The following is a 16,682-nucleotide window of genomic DNA, read 5'->3' on the forward strand; positions in this document are numbered from 1 at the left end:
AATGTTTGTGAGATTCTACAATCCCCTTCAAGGGACTAAATATCGCTATCCACCATATTATAATGATTCAGAATTATAAGTAAGCAGAAGTATTTTCAAAAATAGACGGATTGTTGCAGTCAATAATTTTATTTTCTGTCATTTGTCCAGTAATGTGACATGTTGCCTTATTGAGCAAAATATCAACTGGCTATGGTGTTTAACCCTGTTTAGCAACTTTTATGACTGACTTTTTCACAACTCATTTTTATAGTATTTTCAACTTAGAAGCAGATGTGTGGATTAAAGTAATACTATTGATTTCTAATACTCATTTTCTATGCTGGTAGTATCAATGGGGTATCCGGAGAATCTACATGTTTCCCGCAATTTATATAACATGTTTACACGGAACATTTCTCATTACTAGAAATATTTTCCTATTTTATAACGCACACATAAATATTGTCTTTGCAATAATAATGTATCTATTTTACAAGCTGTAAATTAAGCATCTTTCCTGAAACAGCCAAGACTGAACTCAGATAAACATTTTGCATTCTATTAAAAAACTGTTAAAGCTCACTTAGAATGTCATTTTTATCCAGAGTGAGTTTGAGACACTTTGTAGTATCCCTCCGGCAATATATACATCTAGGTATGACTTTGGATTGTGTAAGACCCTCTTTTTTTTAAAAATCTTCTGAATAACACATAACAATTACCGTTGTAACATAGTTTAGTCACAGTGCATACTCAATGTGAAAATTGCAGTTTGAAGTTTTGTATTTCCTTTTACTCAACATTCCCCAATCAATAACTCGGAAAATAGATAATATTTAAGTTTTTTAAAGTTAGTATTTTGTATCCTGAACATTATGCTAACCCACTTGTGTCAGCAGCATTGCGGGTAATCTATCAAGCAAGGATATCAATAATTACTTCCATGGGAATACATGGTTACTGATATTTGATTGTTCATATCTTGGGATCAACTGGATAAGTCAAGCCCAGAAACGAACTGTATCCCTAACATTTGGCCCTATATATCCTGGACAAACGAATTCTTCTTCGTTGTGTCATCTCATCTCATACCCATTAAAATCATTCCAAAGTTCAGAAGCCCAAATTTACTTCTAACAATTTTACGTATACAGTAAATAAGATATAGACATAAACAAGTGGTTCCAGAAGAACTATCAATTATTACTGGCAACAAAGGAAATACTTTTTTAGTGTCACAGAAGTTCGTTCTTGTCGATTTTCTCGAAAACTACGCATCAGATTTTACACTTAAGCATGTCATTTTGATAAGCTTGATGTAACGTATAAATTGATATATGACTTATCTTTCAGCAACATTTTAGTTAAATAGAAATTAAAGTTTTAAAATTAAAGCTAATTTTGACCTGGATCTTTTAACCATACTATATACTATTATTTTGTTAGTGCCAGAGTGAATAGCTTCGTGAGGGTGAACTTCAGTATTAGAAACACCATAATAGACAGCGTGATTTTCTTTGGGTTTACAAATAATTTAGTTTTCTTAATTTTCTCGAAAATTGCGCATGAGGTTTTACACTGATGCACATCATTTCTTCTAGTCAGTAAAGATCTCTCGATTGGTAGATGTCTGATTGTTGGACATTTTTTCGTTAATCACTAATAATATTATAGAATTTATCTTCAACATGTAATCTTCCAATATTTCATATCCTTTCATATTTGCAAATCAATGCTCACGCTAATTCAAAACAATATTGACGTATCACAACAGTTTGCTAAATAAAACAATTGGTGATTGGTTGGTTGTGCTTCGTGTTTGTACGTACCTGTGAGGTCATTAACGGTATCTTCACAATTACTAAGAGTCACATTTACTTCTGGCAGAGTAGGCTCTAAGGTAGGCAAATAAGGGAACCAAAAATACGAATAATATCCTCATAATTATCAACAAAGAAATATTATGCTGTTTTGAGAAAGCATCTAGGAAAAAAATATCTATTGTAATTCTCACTTGATTTAATTATAAAATTTATTCCTTTAGTTCTCATTTCTGATTTTTAGTAAATTCCCTCGTTTCGAAATTCTATCGTATTAACCAAATTTCTCGGTTTGTCTCTTTAATTACGATAGTTTAATCTGCCGTTAGTTTGTATTGATATGGACCAGCTTCCTATCCTGAAAGATTATATAGGTTTTTTTTTTTTTTTTTTTTTTTTTTACAAGTTCTGGAAGCAGTTTCACCGTAGTTATACGATAGGCATTCTCTACTTTCGTCTACATTTTTCATATGTGTACTTAACAGGCTACCGAAATATTGCTTCTATCTGCCAAAGTAGAACATTTCCATGATCAGTTATTTTTAACGTTTTACTTCATTGATCACATATAATCTGACCTTATACACTATGATAATAGTCGTTATTTCTGAGTACCAATCCCTCATTTTTCTGTTTTCTTCAATTTCCGCGATATTATTTTTCATGTACTCTTTCCCCTTTTTCCTAACAACACTAGTAGTATTGAGATTAGTATTCTTTTCATCTTTCCATGCTTTCAGTGTCCCAGAATTAGAAGCTATTGTAACCTTGCTCTATACAATATGAACATTTTAAGACTAATAGTTCAGGATATTCGAGATACAGAAAAAAAGTTAATATAGTATAAGATGATAAACGTAAGTGTGTACAGACACAAGAATTTTAGAAAAAAAAAACATAAAATGGATCAAAACATTACGATCGTGGCCAAGAGTGAGTTTGTGGAACAGGGGCTACAAAATTTTTCAACGGTCCCTAAATCGAGCTTTTATATTTTTACGGAATAAGCACATCATACTGAGTTACCTGATAGTTTGGGTTGAGCTACACATTATGTACTTTTCCACATATAAGGCCTACAAGAAAATTTTTGATTAAAATATATTGGATCTTTTGATTCAAAAAAATAAATGTGTTCTGCGGATAGAAAACATATAGAAAAATACTGAAAAGTAAAGTTGAAGAGAAAACCGGAAGTGGAGGACTAAGAATGAAGAGTCTAATTGGTGTCCAGAAAAATTAACAATGTGATTAAATAAATCAATTATCGCATAATGGAGAAAAGAAATGCATATTACCAAGTAACTTTTGGTTGAGAATGAACTCGAAAATATCATCATAAAGCTATATGATATATGATGCGTATGATCATTCGTCATATATGTAGTATTTCATCAATTTCTAACCTTACAACATTTATATTAATTTTAAATCTAAGAAAGCAGTCCCCGGTTAAATTCTACAGGGAAAAAGAAAGAAACGAACATATCATAAGTACGTACCATAGTTGGCAGTAATGCTGTTACACAGAGCTCAATACCACACACACAACCTGTGTAAACGGATCGCGTTCGAACACTAAGCTAGTACAACTCCAATAGATCTTGTATTGTGAAATTCCATCGAGTGATTCAATAGTAACAAAAAAGAACTATAACACGCTATTATAGGCACGGATTCTGTTACCTGTGCTAATGGACAAATACCTTTGCAGAAAACATATTAACGCTAGATCAACAGCTATATATGTAGGCAATTATTAGACAATTATCTCTAACATGTTTGTATTAAACTGTTTGCATAAGCTAAACACACTTCTGGTTATATTTCTAATTACTTCAATGTACGAATATGACATTAACATACCACTGAGAAAAAAAATAAACGTAGCTACAGCAGTTAATGTATAATTACAATAAAACATACACGTCCTTTAAATTGGATATGATATATAGGGAGAAAACAATTAATTAAATCATTCAAAGAAAACAACAGATTGTTATTAGAATAAGCAAAGAATGTGACTGCAATGATATTGTTGTTCTTAAACAAAACAGTATTTTCACTTCAGCACGAACAATTGTATTCACATTTTGTGCGTAACGGATCATGGAGTGTCCATGTGAGATAGTTTACATTCTCAAAATTGGAACGCTGTTCAAATCATGATAGCTTTTAAGATTTATCTCGTTACTACTTCTAAATCCCTCTCTAACTTATATGATTCAGTATCTTCGAATTGTCTTTTTCTAATAAGAGGAAAATTTGACTCAAAACGTAAACTTATATTTACACATCACAGAACATAAGGAAGAAATTATGGGAAATTTTCAAAAAAAAAAATTACAATTTTTTACTACTTGCTTTAAAGTATAGAACTTTCTTTTCATCTTTCCTTTCTATCACAAGAATTACGCCCTGAACTCATATCAGAAAGCCATTACCCATATTGACTTAGTGTTTTTGTTCCAAGGGCAATAAAAATTGAAACCGGAAGTTGTTAATTTGAACCACTTCCGGTTTGAATAGATGGTTAAAAGAAGATATAGAGCGTACTCTTGAGAAGCTGAATGGATTGGAAAAATACTTCATCTCGATATATTTTACTGGTTTTGCTTTACGAAAATCATTATTGAAAATGGAAATAGTGGGAAATTACAACCACTTCCGATTTTGGTAGAGTGTTGTAAGTTGTAAAGGTATACTCCCTTGACACCCTGAGTCGATTCCAGAAAATCATTTGTCGTTACCTAATAACTATTTTGTTCTAAGACGAGAAATATTGAAACTGGAAATAGTTTATTTTTAACAACTTCCGATTTGAACAGAATGTTAATGGAAGAGGATAGAACCTATTGTTGGGACACTGAAACGGTTGCAGGAAACTACATCTCTATATCTTTCACCGTTTCTTCTCTGTGGAAATCAGTATTAAACAGAAAGTAGTATTATATTTGAACCACTTCCGGCTTTGGTATCGTGTTCAGAATATCCATGATACATCACCTTAAGACGCCAAATCGTTTGAAGAAAACTGCTTACCGCCATCTTGTACCGTTTTCTTTTTATGGCGATAAACTTTGAAACCGGAAATGACTCATTTGAACCACTTTCAGTTTGAATAGAGAGTTAATGGAAGAAATGGAACCTATCATTGGGACCTACCTTTTCTCTGATAGCTGTCGACATACGGGCGGACAAAGCCGTACTATAAGACCTTCCATACTTATGCATAGATAGTTTGGAAATCAATCAATCAATCAATCAATCAATCAATCAATCTATCTATCTATCTATCTATCTATCTATCTATCTATATATATATATATATATAAATTAAATGTCATATCTTTTACTGGTTAAACATGAGAATGGAATTTCATTTCGACTGAAGTAATTAAAAAAAGTTATATAAACATTTACTTTTCTGCCAATAGAACTGTGAATTATAATCATTAAGCGGCTCAGGGGAAGACAATGCTAAGCGCTACTTACGGGAAATTGAGTTATTAGGTGGAATGGATAAATATTGAACCACAGAACAGTATGTAGGTAGTTAAAGTTCGGAATTCTATCTGCATAAAGCAAGCAGGGTAAGCTTATTTTGTATATGTCATTTCATTGCATTGCATGGGAATGTTGAACTTTCTTTTCCAGTTTACTCGAAAGTTGCATAACGGCGCTTACTATTATCTTCCTCCGAGCCGCTCAATTAATTATATCTTTAGCTTTCTTTTCTAGTGTGAATTATACTTATACGTAGCTCAAATGCTGAAAAATTATTCATTGAATTTACAACGAAAACACAGGGAAATACGATGTCATTATATCGTCAATAAGCGATTCCTAACAGTAATAATATCGAAGTAACAAAGTCAATATTTATTTATTTATTTATTAAATATTTCAACATAAACAATATATTTTTTAAAAGAATTTTAACATCAACCTACCATACCAGCAGTATCGTTTTATATTTTACTTCATTGGGAAAATAAAATGAAATCTTTAAGTTTTAAGTCCCACTTTTATGCCTGGTAAGCTAAACGAAACTGTGATTATGAGAAATGAATGAAACAATGGAATAAAGAAAGTTCGAGGAAACGGGACAACTCAGAGGAAACCACACCAAAAAGCTCATTTGTCCACCACAAAGCTCAGTTGAAGCGAGCTGGGATCGAATCAAGGACCCCATGCATGAGATAAACGCTCTACCACTGAGCTGCCGCGGCCCCTTTGCTTGATTTTGAGAGGGAGCTAGATTGTATACCGACATAGCAGCCTGACATTATATAGGCATATTATTATATAAACTTGATTAAAACATGTGTACTTCCAAACGCAGGGGTGTAGCTTACTTACCTGTATATGTGTTGATAATAACAATAAATGTGTAAAAAATTATGTAAATTGGATATTTAATATGGAACGGCCATTTCACAGCTGCCAGAGAATATATCCCTACAAATACTAAAATCAAAATTCTACTTAAAATACAAATTAGGCTAATATTTATTATTCTTTCTCAATTGCAAATCTGACTTATTATAAACTTGTCAACTTATAAAAGAGAAGATATGTTCCACGTTTGTCTTTGTGTACATGAGAACCCTATTGATGTAACTAGTTTAATAAAAAATAAATAAATAAATAATTTCTCAGAATTGAAAATATACTGAAGAATTCTTATGAAACAACTTCTAAAATGCAAGGAAATTATTTACCTACATACGTAAACAAAATTGTGTAGTAATTACGTTAATCTTCATTCAGAGCAAATTATATATTAGCATTTTAAAAGAAAAGGAAAATTTGCAAATGATTGTCTAGTGGCAATTGACCTGGATTATTTTACACTTTTCTTAATAGTCGTTGCTATAACCGACTTTCAATAGTTATGTGATTCTCATATTCCAAATAAAATTAATTTCATATTTTCATATAAAGTTTTGTTTAGGTGTTTATATGAATAGTTTCTGAAATGTTAAATTATTTTCTGTACATGTAATGTTAATATATATATATCAAATTAAAAATATAGTAATAGTCTTGCATGCTTTCTACACTATGATATAGAATTAGAATTAGGAATTAGATTTTTGGGCTGTTGGCATCTAAGACCATTTAGCTCGTCACGTATATGAGGGATGACATCCTTCGGCGACCACACCATCCGATGAAAGGAAAGGAAGAAAGGATTAGAGAAGGAAGGAAGCGGCCAGAGACCATTATGTTAGGTACTATCCCGGCATTTGCCTTGTGTGAATGAGAGAAACCCAGGAAAACTCACTCAAGACAGCTGACTCACTCAATACTCTTGGAAAAACTGTTACACTTTTTCGACTGACTGTTCCTCCCGGAAATCGAATCCGGGACCGCTTGCAGTGAGGGGGCGAGAGCGTTAGTGACTACGCCACACGGGGCCACTATTATGACATACATCGCTAATTTTCTCTAATATTGGCCCATAAATAAATAGAAATATCGTGTACTACTCATATTCTATAATTCACATTACTATACGTATTAACAAACCACAATTTTTTTCAGGGCACTAAGCTTGTATCTATACCAGAATCAAAATAGGAAGGTAATCAAGTCTAAATATTTGTGGAAATTATTTTTGTAAGCACCAGCAAAGAACTGTAATAAATAAAATAAAAATATTCATTATATTCATTATATGTAGTATTGTTTCATTGATATCTGTTGTCACTATAAGTACAATAATAAATATTCTTCTACGTAATAAAACTGGTTTGACGAATTTGGTCAATACTGTAAATTTGAGGTCATTGAATTGAAAAAAAAAAACTGCATTAACCATAATGCATAAATTTGTTAACCAAGACTCTTTCATTCTGCCTAAATAATAATAATTTAGATATGTAATAAAATATTGTGCAATGTTCGGAAATGCAACCATTTCACTCTGTGGAAGGAGAAACTAAAACAAAAAAAAAAAAAAAACTAGATACGAATCATATTCATTGTTTTTTTTATGCGCTGAGAATTCAACTTCTGCCTAGTTAAAGTAATTTGAACTGCACTATTAAAACCTTCAAAACGTTTTCTATCTACTTTTGCCTTAATTTTGAAAAATCTTTCTATCTAAATAATATTCCAGCTTGCGATACTGTGCAAAATGTACTAATCAGCAAGTATATAAACAAGTTACATCAATGAGAAATCCTAATCTTTCTGCTCATAAAAATTTAGATATTACTTTTGCACTTGAATTTTTTTTTCAAGTTGTTTTATTTAGTGTTTTCTTTTCTTCTACAATTTCAGTTGAATTCTTGGTTTTGGACTACACTAATTACACTTGAGGTGCATAACGTACCTTACTTCTACTAAAAGAAGTAAAATTGCTAAATATATGCAGGAACAGGTATTCCATATGATTGTCTTCATTTTTAAAACACCATCAAGTGCCTAATCTCAAGCTCAGATATTCAGCAAATCAAGGGTTCATACGTTTATTTCCATGGCAACGTCACATTAAAACATATGGGAAAATTAACATATTGAAGACTATTAATATAATTCGCATATTTTAAATAATCATTCAAGTTTCTGAGTGAATAATTTTGAAACTCTTTCCCACAATTAACGAAATCGAATATTTAGAATACGACAACACTAAAATAATATAAATTCGTATAATTTAGAATTTTTCTAAATATATGCATTTCGGTAGGTAATAAACTGGATCATTAGTATCACTACACCTACATAAAGCTAGTTCAATGACTACATGACTAAATAATCGACGTAAAAAATATTATTAATATATATAATTTACAACAAAATATGATAATATTATTTTAAAAAATACACTATAGCAAAAATTAAAAATTAAATTTCTACATGGGGAGGGGGGGCAATTGCTCCCCTGCGCTCCATAAATAAGGTTCTTGACGAAACAACTTGTTGTGTAACGAGTATATTTATCACAATACTAGACTGGCAATATACAGTACTTGATGATGATTTCCATCGGAATTTGCAACCTTCTTCTTTTGTTTACGAAGATGATGTTTTAACTCATTTGATAACAATCTTCTTACAATCATTTAATGAAACCAATATTATAAGTATTGATGATAATATTCATCATCATAGTTTTATTAATTATTATTTTCCTTATAATGAACGTGGTGTCTCAGTGATGCAGCACTCACTTCGGCTGGAAGTTGCCAATGATCTTACGACTTGAGAACATATATATCTAGGATTTTCTCAGGACAATACCTGTTTCCATCTACTTTCTTATTTTACCATGTTTTTTTTCTAATCATTCATTGTCATCAATAATCGTTTTCCCCTAACTTGAAGGACATTAACCTTTAACATTTCAAATGTTTTATTTAAAAATAATAGATATCGTATCATCTAACTAGTGATGAGATTAATAGTAATAAGGACAATTTCCTCTTACAGAAGTGCATCATAACATGTGAAGTTTAGCGTTAAATTCTGTTTGATATGCTTTCTTCTATCTGTACTACAGGGTGATTTCTTTTAAAACTCACGGATTTTATTCATAACTGAAGTCCGATTTTCATGCGGTTTGTATCAAATGATCAAGGAAGGATGGGAGATTTATGGTACTGTGTTTACTGGTTTAATCCCATCCCGGATAATATCGGCCACGCCTCAATAAAAACAGCAAATATTTGCCAGTGTACCTTACAACTTAAGTTTTCTTCGTTAGATGACATCCTCGCCAAGGTAAATAAGAAAGAATACTTTGCCGTTGTAATGGAAATTGTGCTGTACAGTTCTGTGCTACTAAGTTATGTGAGTATGATCAGGACACAGTGAGAATAGTGTACTCTTTGAGCAACATGAGTTTATCGTTAAAGGTGTTTGGAGAACGGAATCTGTTGTTGCTACGCAAATGGCATTTAGAAAAAAATTTGCCTCACCATCTGTCCCAGACAAGAACATAAGATGGTCGCTAGAACATAAATTGGAAGAAACAGGACCGCTTCTGAGTGAGAAACAGGGAAGCATGGACCTTCAGGCATGTGTTTTGGAGGATGTCAGTTATCGACTCCTTAGATCGCTCAAGAAATCTCTCCGTCGTCTGTCGCAAAAAAAAAAAAAAAAAAAAAAAAAAAAAAAAAAAATGGCTATAGCTATTCTACATGTGATATATGGGTGTACCAATAACATTTAATTTGTATTCTCACTAACAGTTAATTTGTATTTTGCAGTTTCGCTTCAAAATTCCAAACTCTCATTTCAATTGTAGGGTACACTGGCGGATATTTGCTGTTTACCTTCAGGCGTGATCGATATTATCCCGGTTGAATTTAAAACAGTAAACATAGTCTCATAAATCTACCATCTTTCCTTGATCATTTGCCACAAACTTCTTGAAAACCGGACTTCAGTTAGAAATTCTAGACCCAAATTAAATCCGTGAGTTTTAAAAAATATCACCCTGTATAATAAAACTTGTTCAAACACCGAACATCTTGCTAGTAACTGAAGTTCCAGTAAATGAGATGCTAATAGATAATATATATAGAATTAGGAAAGCATACGTATTACTTATTTTACACAGGTCATTTGCTTCACACAAATATCTTTTTAGCATCCAGTAAATGGATCAACTAATTCATCTGCAGATATTTATTATATTTAATTATTAACAGATTAAGTGAGTTTCAAATAAATGCACGAAGTTGTGGTAACAAGTGTTGAGTCTTAGTTTTACTGTGATATACATTTATGTGTAGTATTCTTTGTATTGCATATCATTCGCGTAACTAAGATATTCTGCTAGGGGAAACATGGTCCCTTATTTCTGAGAATTGAAAGAATTTTTCAACGAGCGCAATTTTAACCTGGCTCTCAGCAAGGCCCTCGCAGGCCCTCAACCAGAGGGGGGCTAGGAGGGGCTTGCCCCCTAAACTTTTCGTGGCTCTTCCAGACCTCTATATAAAATGCTATTATTATACAAAAAACAGAATTGAAATACTTGCAAGGGAATTTTTAGTGACTTGACCCCCCTAACATATTCATGTACCTCCAAAACCTTTGGGGCTGTTTCGGGCCTCGAACAGCAGCATTCTCTAGGGACGCTCTGCTTACCACAGTGAACAAAAATGTGTCTCAAGCCTAATTTTACATCAGCCAAGATGGAATAACGGAATAACTAGAATTTAACGATTTGTCATGCTAATGATGAGGACCTTTATACAGACTAAGTTCGATATATCTATTTTATATGCTAAAGGAGACGAATTATGAACCTTACAAATCATAGATGAACTTTAACCTACGTCTATATTCCAAATTTCAACATAGCTGTAAACTGTGTACAGTCTGAGATGCTGTAATTACATTTAATATTTCTCACTACATTCGAGTAAGTTCAGATATTATACTTCTGTATTTACTTATACTGTGTTTTATCAGTCAGAATGTTCAACACAAATATAGTGGAATACTTGTTTTATCATGGGTTTATAGAAAACAAAGAAAACAAGAATCTTTAGTGCAAATAACTGGATTTGCACAATGTGAATACAGAACAACATTCTATCTACAAAATTAAATAAATATATGTATCTTTTTAAAATATTCTGCTACAAATTGTGTAATGGACATATATTTTAATTCCCGGAATTGTGGTTCCAGTTTTATTGCAAATAGTTTTTTTTTTTTTTTCGTGTTAAAGCCGGAAACCGTTAAAATGTTCAAAGAAGAATAGAGGGAGAAAAATGAAATAGTTAGATAGCGAATGTGTACAAACCCTCATGTTCATGAAGGGGTTTTTGCACTTTGTGAGAAGAATAAAAAAAAAGCAGCCGCTTTTGCGCCATTTGATCCTAGACTGTTTTTCCATCCTGTGCTGACTGCTTATGCGATGTAACGAGCGATTCTCTGATGGTCCCGAAGAGGAAGATGTGCTAGTGTGTGCTGGTGTGGGAAGATACGAATTTTTCACACACGACTGCTGTTCATAGAGTACGGGGTTTGACAGCAATGCATGCAACCCATTACCGGACGAGCCTCAGGGAAGGATCGAAATATGGACCAGAGGCAAAAGAGAAACGTAGTCAACCTAAACACTTTATAGCCCTGTGCGTGAGCTTTCGTGCGCGTAACCATTACTGAACATCACGTGATCTACTGTGCCCATTAGCCTGTATTCATCAGGAGGGTTTTTGGGAGAGGCAGAGAGGGGGGGAGGGGAGGCTTACGTCCATATTTCTGCAACCTTATACTACCACTAATACCATCAGCACCAATGCACATATTCCTCTTACTACTATTTTCAAACACGTCCGAAACGATCTCACTCCAGAAGAATCACTCATTTGTGAAGTTTCCACCTTATCTCCTTCATTTGTATTTTTTTTTATTTTCTATTTTTTTTCGGTACAAGTACACTTGACGTGATTAATGTTAACCTTCTTCTATGACAGACTCTTGTTTCAATTTTGACAGTAATAAATTATATTGTTTTACGTTTCCACAAATCGAAGTGAAGGATAATTTATTTATAATCACGTACTTAGAGGTTCGTTTATTAAAAAAAAAAAATGTATTAAATTATTTGGAATGGCATAAGGCAAAATTTACAATTAATTTCACAATGTAGCGTATGAATATGTATCATTTATAAGATCATATTATTCAAAGTACATTTACTACCATAATATAACGAGGCCTATCTTATTTTATTAAGAAATTAACTTTAAAAGGCAGTTTCTACTTTATTATTAAAAACATCTTAACTTATGACCACTTTTTCTACTTTCTTTTTAAAAACTTTGTGTTTTACAGAGATGGAAATAAGAACGTTAATGCATCAGGATACAAACTTTGTAAACTTACTCTTAGATTACTACATAATTACAAACGGTTCACATTGATTGCAATTTGAACCAATGTTGTAATCAATAAGTAAATAGTGTAACTAATTGAATTTAAAATATAAGCACGCATGATGAAAAGTAGGTTTAAGATCGTGGTCATTATCTACCTACAGTAAAACCTATTCAGTCTGTATCTCTCTGAATTCGTAAAAGTTCCATTTCGGCGTATAATTTGTCATTCTCTTCATATAATCATGTCGCCTACGCTCTCGCCTTTCGTACGAGCGGTCCTGGGTAGAAAAAAGTATAAAAGCTGTTTCAGGCAAGCTATCTTGAGTCGGGTTTTCCTCATTTACCCTAGGTAAATGCTGGAATGGTACCCAGCATAATGGTCTCAGGGCAGTAGCGTCATTTCATATTTAGCTTGGGGTGGCAAAACCCCTTGATATAAGTAAAATTTCGCGTTTTTCACTGACTTACTACTATTCTATTGATAAAATCTATACAAATCTCAAACTCGGGGGGGGAGCAAATGCCCCTCCAGGCCCCCCCTAAATGACACCCCTGTCTCAGGGCACTTCCTTATTCCTTTCGTCCTCTCCATTCTCTGGAGAGCTTTCTCGTGGCTAGGCGATAAGCGGATCCACCTTAAGGTGTAGGTCCACGTCTCATATAGCCTCTGTGTTGAAAGAGACTCTAAACTCTAATCAATCACTCAAATCCAGTTCCCCGGATAGCGCGACTGTCTACAGTCTTCGTTCCTCATACGCGACGAGCTAACATGACCAAAGATGCCGTTAAGCCCAGAAAACTAATCCGTAATCTTAATACTAATCATACAGGGTGTCCGCGAAGTCCTTCCCTGATTACAGAAATTGATAACTCAGGCTAGAAATAAGATAGAAATATGAAACTGATGTTGAATTGTTTACAAACTATAAAAGTTTTGGTCACATCAGTACACTTCCACATGAGCACCCTTGGTAGCACGTAGCACGTTAGGCGATATTCAATTTCCATCCACACATTAGCCAACATCACTGGAGGGATCGATGCAACGACTGCGGTTATTCGTTGCTACAGGGTTTCAAGATCTGGTACATGTGTTCGGTCGATACTGAAGCAGCTGAGGAACAGCATACAGCTGCAACATATCCAGGTACACTGCAGATGTGATGGTATCCTTATGGTACCACAGGACACACTGTGCCTTCTCCTGGTTGGTTGGCATGGCTTCTTGGGCTTCTTACTTACGTACTACAAACCTAAAACAAAAAAAATTGAGACTTGGTAAAACAGAACAAACCTAACACAGACAAAAACTTTTATAGTTTGTAAACAATTCAACACCAGTTTCATATTTCTATCTTATTTCTAGCCTGAGTTATCAATTTCTGTAATCAGGGAAGGACTTCTCGGACACCCTGTATAACCATATCCCCTTATTACATCGTTTAAGTTGTTCTCTCTGCGAAAGTCAAAAAAATTTTTTTTTAACTGTATTTGGTTTGTAATATAAAGGTTCGGATCAAGATGAGTTTTCATTCTCAGTTAATTCTGGAAGAATCGGTATACTTATTTCGGTTAGACCTCCAAATCAGAAATGGTTGCATTGTGGTAAATCTTCAGGTTATGCTACTATTATAGAAGTCACCCGAAACATTAGGACAATTTGGGAGTTTTCTCAATGACAGATATAGCAAATTCTAACCATAGAAACAAGCATACGGCGAATAGGAAACGATGCACTGACTAAACTCCGATGTCAATGTACTGGAAAGGCACGAGAGCCACAAGTCTTTCCAGGATAGATGGGTAGCAGAATTCAGTTCCAGAATTTTAGAGCTAAATTCATTCGTACTTTCTCTTGGGTTGTTAAAAGCTATTTTTATTTAGTTGAAGATAGAGTTGAGTTGAGTTGATTTTAATTTAGCGTCCCTTTCAGCAGCGAGGCTATATAAGACGTGGACCTACTCATTAACGTGGAATCCGAATCGAACCCGGGTCTCCCGCAGGGAATCGAACCCGGGTCTCCTACACCATAGTTGAAGATAGAGTCCTAGCTGATAATACCTAGTTACATCTCACATAATGAAGTTTGTAGTCCACAGTCTTGAGAAAGAAAGTGGCATATGTTATATGTAGTGTGATTCAAAAGCCTCATCATCCCTATGGATTATGAAGAATCTTGTTAATTATAAAAGGAGTAGAGCATAAGAAAGGATAGTTCTTATCATATAATTAATAGTTATAAATTGAAAATATCCATGTAAATTCCGTCCTTTTATAGCATTGGACAATTCCATGCAAAGTGCAACGTACTGCAAAATTGTCTGCAACATCGATGAAAAGCTACGCCAAACTGTACCTTTAGTGTAGTCTGTCTTGTCATAATCGGTGCGATCAATTTGTTCTTTGATGTATCACCACCTCCAGGGACTTACGCAGGAAGGAATTCTGGGTTTTCAGACCCCCGAAATTTTACTGTGAACGTTCCTGATCTCCATTACGAGTTACTGCATCAGGAAATTTCATGGTAGTCATTCTAGGGATACTTACAACTGTGCTAAATATTACCCAATTACTGAACACTTAACCCAGATGTGTTGTGATGGTAAATGCATAATCTGCTGGCGCACCTCAATTTCAAACATTTTCTTCTATTATAGAATAATCCTTTCTGGTATGGAGCATGTGAGGAAAGCACCGATAGAAAGGCTTGTTGGGGATCCAGAGATTTTGTGAATCTGGCCCAAAATATATGTGTGTGTGATTACAAAATAATAATTCCGTATAATAATGAAAGAAGTTCAAAAATTCTGTTTTCTTTTAAAATTTCATTACGAATTAGAATTCAAAATAGAATTGTCTTAATTCTTTGTCATGGGTCTCAGTTTCTTATCTCGCCATCTCATTTCCTCGTCAGGTTTCTCTGTATCAAAGGAAACTACTTAGGTCAGAGATTTCAACTTCTCAAATTTCGAGATCGCACACGTGAAATATTATTTCCCATTTATCATTAGCACAAGATCATATACAATTCTAAACTTTAATCTGACCAGCTGCAATACAGTTCTATTAATATTACATACGATAGTATCTGATTTTGTCCTGGAAATATAGATACTGAAATTATAATAGGCTCACATATTGAAAGAAGAATAGGTAAAAAAAGAAATAAAGAAAGCTTTGACTGGACATCGAGAGACAAACTTCGCTCTGAGAAAGGTTCACATACAAGGTTATGATGGAATAAAAATGTGCTGTAGAGTAACTTGAAAAATAATATGATGCCACAGTGTATCCAGATTTTCAAAATCATCTTGTACGTGGACATTCAAAACCACATTTTTTACGTTTCGACACCCATTCAAGAATTGACTTAATCCACTTCTTGCAAAATTAATATAACTTTTTCGTTATTATACAATGTTTCTTCTTATAATTTGCCATTCAAATTAAAGTATACGCAAAACGAACGATGATCAGGCTTGCTTTCAGAAAATTTTGTCTGGGAGTGGACAAAATCAAAATGTGAGGGGTCTGCACTGGAACATTATTTGCTACACGACGTATAATCGGAGTTTTATCTAATTTAGCTCCGGTTGCCCAACTTCTGGAAAGAGGAACAAAACATTTTATGAGTTATCTGTGAATACTCTCATACATTTGTGTTTTCTGTTGCATTTTGTACACAACAGGATATTGAAATTTGTTTTCTGTTTTTTAGAGATAAGAAACATACCTTGTACTTAGAAGAGCATTTTTTACAATGGGATCAACGAAGGCGGTTCTAGGTCATTTACCTTGGAAGATAGACAGTGCACATTAAGACAGTTGAGTACAGATGGAATGTAAAGTTCCTTTCCCATGTAGCTTAACACGATATGAGAAAGAGGAAATTATAGGGCTATAGAAGAGGGACATGAAATGAAATGAAATCTTTGAGTTTAACACCCCACGATTATACCTGTTAGGCTAAGGGAGACGATGATTAAAGCAAAAATGATGATGGAAGAATTATTTGAAAGATAAAGTTGGA

Source organism: Thermobia domestica, chromosome 11, assembly GCF_964235325.1.
Source record: "Thermobia domestica chromosome 11, izTheDome1.hap1.1, whole genome shotgun sequence".
NCBI classification, from domain to species: Eukaryota; Metazoa; Arthropoda; class Insecta; order Zygentoma; family Lepismatidae; genus Thermobia; species Thermobia domestica.